This window comes from Crinia signifera, chromosome 6 (assembly GCF_055691185.1).
Source record: "Crinia signifera chromosome 6, ASM5569118v1, whole genome shotgun sequence".
Classification (NCBI taxonomy): Eukaryota; Metazoa; Chordata; class Amphibia; order Anura; family Myobatrachidae; genus Crinia; species Crinia signifera.
Genome location: NC_139222.1, coordinates 83073984 through 83086779, shown reverse-complemented (window position 1 = coordinate 83086779; position 12796 = coordinate 83073984).

Below are 12796 nucleotides of genomic sequence, written 5' to 3'. Positions count from 1 at the left end.
ACGTAAATGAGATAGCACTTCTTTGACTTGAGAACGATGAGACTGGAGATCTGAGGAAAAAATCAAAATATCATCGAGGTACACAACAAGATATTTATATAAGACATCTCTGAAAATTTCATTGACAAATTCTTGAAAGACGGCAGGTGCATTACTGAGACCGAAGGGCATCACTAGATACTCGTAATGCCCATCTCTAGTGTTGAAGGCAGTCTTCCATTCGTCACCTTTGCGAATTCTGATTAGGTTGTACGCCCCTCTGAGGTCAAGCTTGTTAAAAATTTTTGCACCTTTGATACGATCAAATAACTCAATGATCAAGGGAAGAGGATAACTGTTCTTGATGGTTATCTCATTGAGACCTCTATAATTTATGCATGGGCGTAACCCTCCATCTTTTTTTTTTACAAAAAAGAATCCTGCACCAGCAGGTGAGGTAGAGGGCCGGATAAAACCTTTCTGGAGATTTTCTTGAATATACTCAGACATCACTTTGGTCTCAGGGATTGACAGAGGATAGGTACGCCCCTTAGGAGGGGACTTCCCAGGAAGGAGATCGATGGGACAATCCCATCGGCGGTGTGGAGGCAGCACATCGGCGGCTTGTTCACTGAAAACATAGCTGAATTCGTGATACACTGAGGGAAGACCCGGAAGGCTTTTAACTGCAGAAGATCGAACCGGAGTTACTTCAGTCAAGCAATGTTTCTGGCAATATTCGCTCCATTCCACAATTTGGAGAGATCTCCAATCGATACGGGGGTTGTGGAGTTGTAGCCATGGCAAACCTAACACAAGGTCATAAGAGGATTTAGGAATGACCAGGAAATCCATACATTCTTGATGAAGTACCCCTACGTGAAATGAGACAGGAACTGTCCGATGCACAATATCACTTCTGGGAATCCTACTTCCATCCACCGCTGTTAAGTAGTGAGGCTGGGATAGAGGCAGAATCGGAATTTTGTACTTTTTTACCAGCTCGGCTGAGATAAAGTTCCCTGCAGCCCCGGAGTCTGCCAGGGCTGAGACTTGCAGGGTACCCACAGGGGACACAAGGGCAACAGGTAGAATTAAGTCAGTAGTGGGAGGAGTTTTATTGAAACAACCTAACCTGACTCCCCCACTGCAAGTTAGGGCTTGGCGTTTCCCGGACTCTCGGGACAGGACCCAATGAAGTGGCCGGGGGCGGCACAGTAAATACATAATTTTTCTTTTTGCCTCCTGGACCGTTCCTCTGTAGATAACCTGGATCTACCTATTTGCATAGGTTCTTCTGTAGCGGTTGTCGCAGGACGGTGCTGAGGCGGAGGCGGAACTCGGGGAACTACTTTCTTTAATCTTTCTAAACCTCGTTCTCTTAGGCGCAGGTCTATTTTGAAACACAAGGAAATTAATCCTTCAAGCTGCTTAGGGAGATCTCGGGTGGCTAGCTAATCTTTGATGCGTTCTGAGACGCCCAACCAGAAGGCGGCTGTTAACGCCTCATTGTTCCATTTAAGCTCGGAGGCGAGAGTCTGAAATTGAACCACGAATTGGCCCATGGAACGAGAGCCCTGTTTAAGGCGGAGAATTTCTGTAAAGGCTGATGCAGGCCTTCCTGGCTCATCGAATATCCGTCGGAAGGTAGAGACGAATCTGTCATAATCGGTGAGGATTGGATCAGATCTTTCCCAGAGGGGTGATATCCAATCTAGGGCAGAACCAGTCAGCAAGTAGACAATATATGCTATCTTGGTCCTGGCAGTCGGAAAGTTCTGCGGCAAAAGTTCAAATTGGATGTCACATTGGTTTAGAAAGCCTCTACAGCCTTTGGGATTGCCATCATATTTATTAGGAGTAGGCAGCTGAAGACGAGGAACATATGCTGGGGCATGAGTGGCAGGCTGATTAGGTACCGGTGGCAGAGGTGGCCGGAGAGACTGCTGGAGAGAATCCAGACGAGTGGACACATCCTGGAGGTATGTAATCACCTGCTGCTGCGTCGCTTCTTGTGTTTCCATACGCGAGGTGACATCTTGGGGAGCCGCTGGCCCCACACTATGGTCGCGTGCCGAGTCCATCGGTCTTGAACAATCTGTCACGGCCTGGACTGTCTGTGTTCCCGGCACTGACCTGGGTGCGCCAGTGGAGGGCGCAGGCAACTGAAAGCAAGGAGGCTTGAGGTAGCTGGACCTCATGCACGGAGACTGGAGGGAGACGACCTGCCGGGGACACAGAGGATTGGCTGAGACCTAAAGCAGAGGCGCGGGGTCTAAGCCGACAGTGGTATTCACCAGGGACCCCCGCAAGGGGATATGGACTTCGCTGCAACTGCCGACCAGGTCGCGGCCCTCTGCCCAGGTTCCCCTGTGGCTTTGGCAGGGTTTGGGTAACAAGAGTCTTTAGAGGGGTACTTAAACCATCGATGGTGATCGATGGCACTGAATGCTATACAGCAACACGGAGGGTACTTGAGAAATGAGAGATGCGGCCTGGAAGCCGGGGAAGACACAAAGGTAGCACAGTGAGACGCAGGAGACACTGAGGATAACTGGAGCGGCTTAGGGAGCCGATACTGGAGATCACTGGGCATCGCTGGAGCGGCTAGGGAGCTGATACTGGAGATCACTGGGGATCGCTGGAGCGGCTAGGGAGCCGATACTGGAGATCACTGGGGATCGCTGGAGCGGCCTGAGAGCCGAGGAGAGATGGGCATGGAACCCACTGATATCCGGACGCTGAGCAGATAACCTGGACTGCACTAGAAGACAGGATCACACGGCAGATGGAACACGTGGAGACTTCTGGCAGGAATGGAATAACCAGGACGCTGAGAGTAGCACAGGTGACAGCGGACTCATGTAACCGGAACTCTGGAGCAAGTGGGGAGTCTTGACAGGAGCTTAACGCTGGAGAACTCACAGGTAAACTGACGAGTTGTTCAAGACAAGGAGGAGACTGTGAGCTAGGCTTTTATCCCTCCAGGTGATTAGGGAATCAGACGCAGGTGATGGGATTAGCAGCAGCAGCAGCACACAGACCAGGAAGTAAGTTGGAGCTTACCTGGATCATGTGACCCGCAGTCTGATTAGGGAATACTATTTTAGGACAGAAGAAAAAAAGGGACTGTTATGTGGGGAGCGCACTGAGAAAAGGATTCTTAAAACATAACATTTATTATTTTATCATTAGAAATCCCCTAATTTTACTGTATGGTGATTGTGGTTTGCAGCGAAAAATAGAGGTTAAAAAGACTTACAGACATATACACACTCAATGTGCTCAAAGTTAGGACATAAAGTGTTTAAAATCACTCGGATCCAATTTGAAAGATGTTTGTTTAGTATTAGCCGGTGGTACTGTGTAACATATAATTGTTTTCTTTATTGGTAAGCGTTTCCAGCTGTGTGATGGGTATTTTTGCCCTAAACTCAAATATTACAAGATTTACACACTGCCTGATGTTCTGGTGTGGTACAAATGGTCCTGAACCATCTGTTTATAGAAAATTTATGTGTGCCACCTACTGGTGGTTAATCAGGTTTACACCAGTTGGTTCAAATAGGACTTGTAATGGTGGTTCTTGGATGCCACCTACTGGTGGTTAACCAGGTTTACACCAATTGGTCCAAATAAGACTTCTATTGGAAGTGTTTATATATTTGTCCACTTTAATTATAATTAGTCCTTTGGTGCCATCTACTGGTGGTTACTTGTATTATGTTTATTCAAGTCAGAAAGGACTTGTTCGCACAGTCAAATGCTTTATTAAGAAAAGGGAAGGGTGATTTCTTTTAGAGAGGCAAAGAAAACCACACACAAAAAAACAACATTAATATATGGAGTACAGAAAATGTCTGTTGGTATATTTATATGTTCCAACAGAGATATTATTCAGATGTACTGGTGCGCCTGGGTAGGTGTCTCCTGTGCAGAAGTGTGGTAGAGTTAAGTTACTCATATACCACCCTCAGATATTTTAGTTCTGATGGATTTGCACTTGGTAGATGGACACTGCCTTTCTCACCCTAGGTGTTGTATTATTTCTAACACCTGGGAGGTTCTGCTGGCGCACTGTTACACTAATATCACATTATTTACAATATATTTAGGCTAACAAAACATTTTCAATTGGATACACAAGCCAACACATGTGTTTCACTGACTGACTCAGCTTTATCAAGGGCCTTGATAAAGCTGAGTCAGTCAGTGAAACACATCTTTCAAATTGGATCTGAGTGATTTTAAACACTTTATTTCCTATCTTTGAGCACATTGAGTGTGTATATGTCTGTAAGTCTTTTTAACCTCTATTTTCCGCTGCAAACCACAATCCCCATACAGTAAAATTAGGGGATTTCTAATGATAAAATAATAAATGTTACATTTTAAGAATCCTTTTCTCAGTGCGCTCCCCACATAACAGTCCCTTTTTTTCTTCTGTCCTAAAATACTATATAAGCGACTGTTGGGAACAGCACCCCCTTCGCTTGATTGAATCATTTGGGGTCTCTTTTTCAAAACATTACAAATATTTGGTGTGCAGATGTGCAAAAATAGCTCCCCAGTGGAGCTAGTACCACTGATTAGTTAATACACCTGGAGCTCACAGTGACGCAGGGGCGACTTGGAAGCAAAAGACATCACGCCAGGGATTGCCGACTGTGCCGGCAGCTGATCTACGGAGGACACTACCCCAGCGTGCCGGTAAGGGGCGCATGCGAGGGGTGCGAGAACCGGGGTTCATGACAGGGGATCACCCACTGGAATGCCCAGCATTTTCTGTGCATCCCAAAGAAAACACTGGGCATTCCCATGGGAAGGCGGGTGGGCTGATGCCTGTCCTCGTCCAGGTGCATGCAAATACAAGTCAGTTTTCACTGACTTCTATTTGTGAAGGAAGGAGAAATCATTTGATGGTCGGCGATCATTGACGATTTTTCCTGCAGAAGAGATATGCAAGTGAATGTTGTTACATGGTAACCATGGTACCGAGGGAAATCTGCAGCAGGGGGAGGGTATTCAGCGGTGTCTCGTGGTCCAGGTTTTAAGTATATCCTAGCTCACCACAAATGGTTTAATAAAATTGAAGTAAGTCACCTGTGGCCAGGCATGTATATACCTAAAACCTGGTCCATTGGAGTGTCTTGAAGACTGCGTTTTAGAACCTCTGGAAATGACAGATGTCTTTTATGATTGATTTCTACATTGTTTAAAAACTGTCATTATATTGTTCCATTCTTAAAACTACATCATCCATTACACCCTTCCCTTTTTTCACCTACAAGACTGAAAATTGACCTCAACAGTCCACCACTACATATAACAGTTAGGGGTAAATTTACAAACAATCATGTTTAGTTCAAATTGAAACATGATCTGCATTGCTGGATAGGATACTTGAGAGTTGTTTTAGATCAAACATTCCAATTTCCTGAAAATTGTGTTTTGTTTTCTGGTGGTACTGTATATGCATGTGTGTTTAATAGTGTGTGTGTGTTTGCGTGTGTGTGAGATCGGCCATATTTGTGCTTGTATTGTTCTGCCTGTAAGCAACATGTTCTACATGAGCCATAGATCAGTGTGATTTGTGTAGTGCTTTTATTTGTATGAATGTAAAGACAGATTTTAAAAATAGTAAGCAAAAGTTTGTGACCCTGAGAAGCAAAAACAGCTCCAGGATATTTGCACTGGCCCTGGTTCAAAAAAACAAAAAATACATAGGGATTCTCTTTATTTAATGAACTAGCACAGTGGTTCCCAAACTGTGTGCCGTGGCACCCTGGGGTGCCCCGGGACACTTGCAGGGGTGCCCTGAGTTGGTGGTCCAGGACTAATTCTAATTACTTATGGTCAATGTAATAGAAAAAAACATTGTTTGAGCCTTTTAATCTTAAATATATATGGTAAAACAGAAGTGAATCCTGTCCCCCAGTACAACTGTTAGTAAGTAACCTGAGCATAGGATGCACTCCGGTCCGGGTTTTTGCTGTTGCAGTGGTGACAGGCAATCTGTTCACAGCAGGAACTCCGGCCCTGGTTTTGGTGCTCACAGTCCGTGATATCTGAGTGGGGGCGTGGGCAGCACCTGCTTTATAAGTCTTCCTTTCTGGCTAGACAAGTGCTGCTGAATTTGTCTCCCAGCTCCCTGTCAGTGTTACCTTGAATCTCTGCCAGTTCAGTTAGAATCCTTGCTAGCTAGTCAGGATAGAAACTGTTTAGCATGTGTGTGTCTGTCAGTTAGAATCCTTGCTGGGTAGCCAGGATAGAAACTGCTCAGCCTGTGTGTGTTTGTCTGTCTCTGGAGTTTGTCTGGTTACCGCTTAGGCAGGCTGCTGGGATCTGTGGTGTCACCTTACAGACCCAGAGCTTGGCTGTAACTTGGCAGCCCACATAATAGTTGTTCACCTCCTCCAGTGTATTGGGTATTCCACCTAGCCTTTACATTGGAGAGGTCATTGTGTGGCTGTTTCTCCTTAACCCATTCTGGGCATCAAACAGTATAATTTATTTTGTGAACCACCTTTTGAGTATTGTTACTCCTATGTATTGCACTTAACACATTGCTACACCATATACATATTGGTACGTCGGCAGTTCATGTGTCGACACCACCACTGTCATAACAATAACTGACCCTCTGAAAGTCATATCAGCCCAATTTACTCAATTTAATATTTAAAAAAAATGCAATAAGAAAATTTTGACATAAGGGTGCTATTGAAAATATTCTTAGTCTATAGGGCACCATGATTCAAATAAGTTAGGGAACCCCTGAACTAGCACCTGTCTCTCAGATCCAACCTTCTTAAACTCCTTAGGCCAGGGTTTTCCAAAATCCACTATTACAATGGGGTAAATTTATTCAAACTTCTAAAAGTGAAAAGTGGTGATGTTGCCCATAGCAACCAATCAAATTCTAGTTGAAATGTCTCTATTGCATCCTAGAAAATGGTAAACAGAATCTGATTGGTTGCTATGGGCAACCTCCCCATTGTAAATGTGTCCCCTGGTTTTAAGGTTATTCATGCTTTTAGATGGTTAAATCAAATTGACTAGGGTACTTTTCTAATTAAATCACCTGTGCTCAAGCATGAATATCCTTAAAACCAGAAATGTAAAAGTAGAGTTTTGGGAACTCTGCACTAAGCTTTTTAATTGTTTATTGAACCACACAAAACATTTGTTCTTTCTATACTAAATAATCTTCCCCCATACCAGTATTACTGTGTGACTGTTTAACATATTGTACAATCCATAAAGTACTATTTCACATTGCAGTTTGTCCTGACCAGTATGCAAAATATTTCCTTTTGCCTCAACTATCAACTTACGTATTCCTAAACATTGAAAATGTGCAAATTTGACTTTTTCATTTATTTGTTTGTTAATATCTTGTTTTATTAATGTGATTGCTTTAAGTGCTGTTTAATATGCTGGCGCTACAGTATATGAATACATTTCAAGGACGTAAAGACAGATATTAGTTTTTTTTTGTACTTACTGTAACAATAAAAGTCTTTCAACATAAATTAAAGAAAAAATTACTTTGCCTTTAGAAATTAAGTTTAGGAATATTGTATATGTATTTAAAAGGGTATATTCTGTGTTTATATACAACCAAAAATAAATAAAAATGATTTATTATAAATGTTTCAATTTTTTTTCTAATTGACACATTTAAAAATTTGTGATCTGAATGAATACTAAAGTCTCTTTAATATCAAAATTAAATATGAATATTAGGTATAGCTTTGCTATTAAATGACAGGTGTGCATTTTTATTACAGAGCACCACATGTAACGATGTTCTAGAGCAGTGGTTCTCAACCTCGGTCCTCAAGTTCCCCCAACAGTGCAATTTCTGTCTCCACACAGAATCACAAGCGAAATAATTAGCTCCACCTGTGGATCTTTTAAAATGTGTCAGTGAATAATGAGTGCACCTGCTGGGTGACCTAGAAAATGTGATCTGTTGGGGGTACTTGAGAACCGAGGTTGAGAACCACTGTTCTAGAGCATTGTTTATTGCCCTGTGACTTTTTGCATTCTCTAGCAGTTTTATGTAGCACACAAAATTAATGCTTAGTAATTCATATCAGTACCTAGCTTAGGTAAATGTATACACTGGACATACATATACACTAGGGATCATTTTATAAGTCAAATTACTTACAGTACATATGGGCCTAAAGCCCTGTACACACACATCGATTTGCTTTTGATTCAATGTAAAGCCCTGTACACACGCTTAGATTTGCTTTAGATTTGATGGTAGATTCGATTTTCTATTAGATCTGGCATTAGATCATCCCATTCGATTTGGCATTAGATCTGTACTTTTGCATTCGATACGATTTTGATTTTACAATGTAGGCACAATGTACTCATTCGATTTACTGGATCGAATTTGAGATTTCCTTGGCTGCACTGTAGATTTTTCTATTTGATTTTAAGAAAACGGGAGCATGCATCGAATCGAATGCAGATCAAAAGTGTCCTATAAACCATTCGATGTGGATTCGATTTTGCTTCTATAAGCAAAATCGAATCGAAAACAGGAAAAAATCTAAGCATGTGTACACAGCTTTAGATTCGATTTTCTATTAGATCTGGCATTAGATCTTTCCATTCGATTTGTCATTAGATCTGTACTTTTGCATTAGATATCAAATTTGATATCGAATTCAATATACATTCATGGTACATTGTACACATTCGATTTACTAGATCGAATTTCCTTGGCTGCACAGTAGAAAACGGGAGCGCGCATCGAATCGAATGTAGATTGAAAGTGACACAAAAACCATTCGATTTTGTTTAGGATTTGATTCGATTTTGCTTCTATAAGCAAAATTGAATCGAAAATTGGGAACAATCGATGCATGTGTACAGGGCATTATTCTAGTTCACTCTTAGAGGCAAAATTCTTCTCAAATGGACAAAACCATGTGCACTGAAGGTGGGACAGATATAACATGTGCAGAGAGAGTTAGATTTGGGTGGGGTTTTTCTTCAAAGTGAGATCTATGATGCAGGGTAAAAATAAAGCAGTCAGTATTTTCCCTGCACAGAAACAAAATAACTCACCCAAATCTAATTCTCTCTGCACCTGTTACATCTGCCCCCCTGCAGTGCACATGGTTTTGTCCATCTGAGAAGGAATTTGCCTCTAAGAATGAACCAGAATAAGGCCCATAGTATATTTTTGGATTATTTAAACATCCTGCAGAAAATTCACACAAACACTGAGAGAACATAAAACTGCAAGGTAGGACCCTGGTTACAATCAAGCCAATGCCCTAATGCTGTGGGACACTAATGCAAACCATTGTATTAAGAATGCTACCATGCTTGTAAGACCCTAAAGTTGCTAGTATGATAATGACACTGCAGCATCATCAGTATGGGTGAATATTTGCTATTTAAGAGCTCACTCATTAAAGTGTGCAATGGGGCACACTTCTTTCTAGCTGGTAGCCAAAATGTCAGTGTGCTAATTCTATTATCCTTGGAAAAGTCTGTTATCTTGCTGTGTATTGCATAACCAGAAAAACTTAAAACCTGAGTCTTGGATCTTGAACCACAGGCCGCGCACAGTGGCGTAACTATTACATTTGTGCCCCCCTGCCAAAAATGTTGGCAGCACCCTCCCTCTTCTCCCTCCCCCAAGTAGAGTTAATGTAGATTAACCCTCCGAAATTATGCTTGGTCCACCACCGGTCTTGTCTGAAGTCCCATCCTGGCTCCCCTGGCTCCTGCTGCTAAATGAAAAGTGACACTCACAAAATGGCTGCCGCCATACAGCAGACAGTTTTTAAGGATGCTAGAGGAGGCCACCGTATTTTGTACGGGGTTAGCCATTTTGTCACTTTTCATTATCAGCAGGACTGGGAGCCAGTAAAGCCGGGACAGGACTGCAGACAAATGCAGCAGCAGCAGGTTCTGGCAAGCAGCAGCGGCAGGTCCTGGCAGCGGGTAACATTAGCCCCACAGACCCCCAGCACCCACACTTTCTCAGCGCCTCCCCACCACTGTGGGGTCTGCGGGGCTATTGTTATGCCACTAGTCATGAATAAATGAACTAGAGGTAGAAATAGTTCTGTTTCCAGCCTTAAATGACACACATTCTAATGTGTGAGCATAAAGAAATTAAATTGTAGTAAATGCTTTACCATGCCATGTATGGCTTTCTTGACTAGTAGCAAAACATATGCACATGTACAGACAGTTAGTTGGAGCACACTATAGAAAATAAATGCAATTGTATATTTATTAGTGGCAATTTACCTTTGCTATAAACCAAGCTATTTTGTATCAGTGATACTAATGACACTAAAGTTACATTTTCCAACAAATGTGTAATTGTGGAGTAGAAAAATGAACTCCTACAGAGCATTTTCAGTAACCTTGAAGTGAATTACAACATATTAATAGAAATACAACAGATGGCTTGGTAATATGGGTACTGCCACTGCCTAATTAAGGATGGACAATAACACATGATTGGTCTTAACAGACTAGGGAATAAACATTATGTTTAGGACTTGTTTATTCTTTCAACAGAATGTATTTTCTTATTGTTGCAATAAAATCGCACATAGAGTACTTGCTAATTTCCCTGGTAACTTTTGTATTGTGTGTTTTAATACTTATTATTTAAGTATACCTATTGTATTATCTTAACAGCTTTACTAGTATCTGAAAAATATAATTCCAGAAGTTAAAATATATTTTTGTTATATATTCTTTTTTTAACAACTAATGGCTATTCTTATTTCTAACAGGCACACATTCAAACTATTACATAACATTACATAAATATTGTGATCCTATGGTGCTCTAGAAACATGGACTAGCCATGGGCAGATGTACACAACCTCCCAGACTGTGATCAGTGATCCTAACAGGATTACCTACAGTCTGCTCTAGGCTCTCTGTTCCTAACCAAGCCCCCCCTCCAGACACACACAAACACACACAAACCTGTCTCAGGCAGCACCGCAACAGCAAAGATAGGCAGACCTAAGGTAATTTGGAATTATTGCTTTTTTTCAGAAATATGCTTAGTATGCAATATCAAGATATTAAATAGAGAGAGAGAGAGAGACAGAGATAAAGACAAACATAAAAAGTATTAGTGTTGCAAGAACTCTGAAATTGGTGTACAAGTGCATCACATGTTGAACATTCATGTCTATATTATATATGATATATATCAGTGGCAACAAACATAAGAATGACTCCACAGTCAAGGTTGGAGCAAAAAAAAGTAATGGTCTAATACAATACTATGTGAAAAACAAAATAATATATCAAAATAACTAAAATATACAAGTACTATACATGCAGAAAGTTCAAATACAAAAGCTATAAACAATTCTGAAATTGGTTTCATTAAATTAAATTATTTTTGGCTTAATTTATTTATCTGAATTATTATTATTATTATTATTATTATTATTATTATTATTATTATTATTTTCTTCCTTTTGTACAAGATTTCTGCTTCTGCCACCAACTTGTTTCAATGGACAAAATGAATGATCTTCAAGATGAAAAAGGGTGCTTCTAGAATATGTCTGGCTACAGGTCTATACTCACTGATTTTTCATGCTGTCTGGAAAACTAAAGATTGTATTACCCATATACAGTATATGGATTTAAGGCTACAGGGGAAATTCAGCAAGTATAGAACATGTCAAGTGCGCGTCCTGGCCGTCGCCTGGTAACCATTATGCTGCACCTCCTGTTCCCCACCTGGTGCCTGGTGTCTGGAAGACGACGGGCGCACATCCTGCTGGTTTCCACCCAGTGCCTAGCAACAGGCTGAAGCCGGGTGCTCAGGGCCACTGTTCGTCTGGTAATGGGAATGCCAGGTGCAAGCGGTGTCTCCCATTGTCCAGGAAAGATTCCTTTCCTTGAGGTTACCCTCCTATTTTGAATTTTTTTTTTTTTTAAATAATAAAAATGAAAATAGAAACTCCCTGGTATGATTTCAGCTGCAGACGGGGTGGTGTAACTGTGCGATCACACCTAGTTAGAAGGAAAACTACCCCACACAGATGTAGGTTTACCTTCTATAGAACAACAAAGAGAGATAAAAATCCCAGTGTCTGCGCTTTTGTCTGTATAGAGTGCAATATGGCTGAGTCACCGTTCCACACAATTTTTAATAAATGATTATTTAATGATTTGTAAAAAAATCTCATTTATAAAACATATCAAAAAATACAATAAATAATTTTCACACAATATAAAACATTATTGAATATTAGATGGATAATGAACAATGCTCATATAATTTAGGTGGCCACCTATTTCTGTTGGTTTATATGCAAGCTATAAAGGCCCCCATACACTAGGGCGACTTGTCCTTAGGACAAGTCGCCCCCGACTTCCCCCTGAGCTTCCCCGGCTGCTCCCCGGGGGAGCTTGATTAGATTGGCACTTGATGTGCCATTTTTTACATGTGATAAATCGTCTCGATTTATCACATGTAAAAAACCCGGGACGCTGGGGACGCTGCGGGGGGGACAGCATCTGTGCGGCGAGGCGGTAGAGGGAGCAGGGGGGGGCTGGGGACGCTGCGGGGGACAGCGTCTGTGCGGCGAGGCGGTAGAGGAAGCAGGGGGGGCTGGGGACGCTGCGGGGGACACAGGCGGCATAGAGCCGGGCAGAGGGAGCCAGCGGGAGCTGTCAGTGCTAGAAAAAAAAAGCCTATACAATGAATGGGCAGCCTGTGATTGGCTGAGCGCTCTCTCAGCCAATTGCTGACTGGCTGAGAGAGCGCTCAGCCAATCACAGGCCGCCC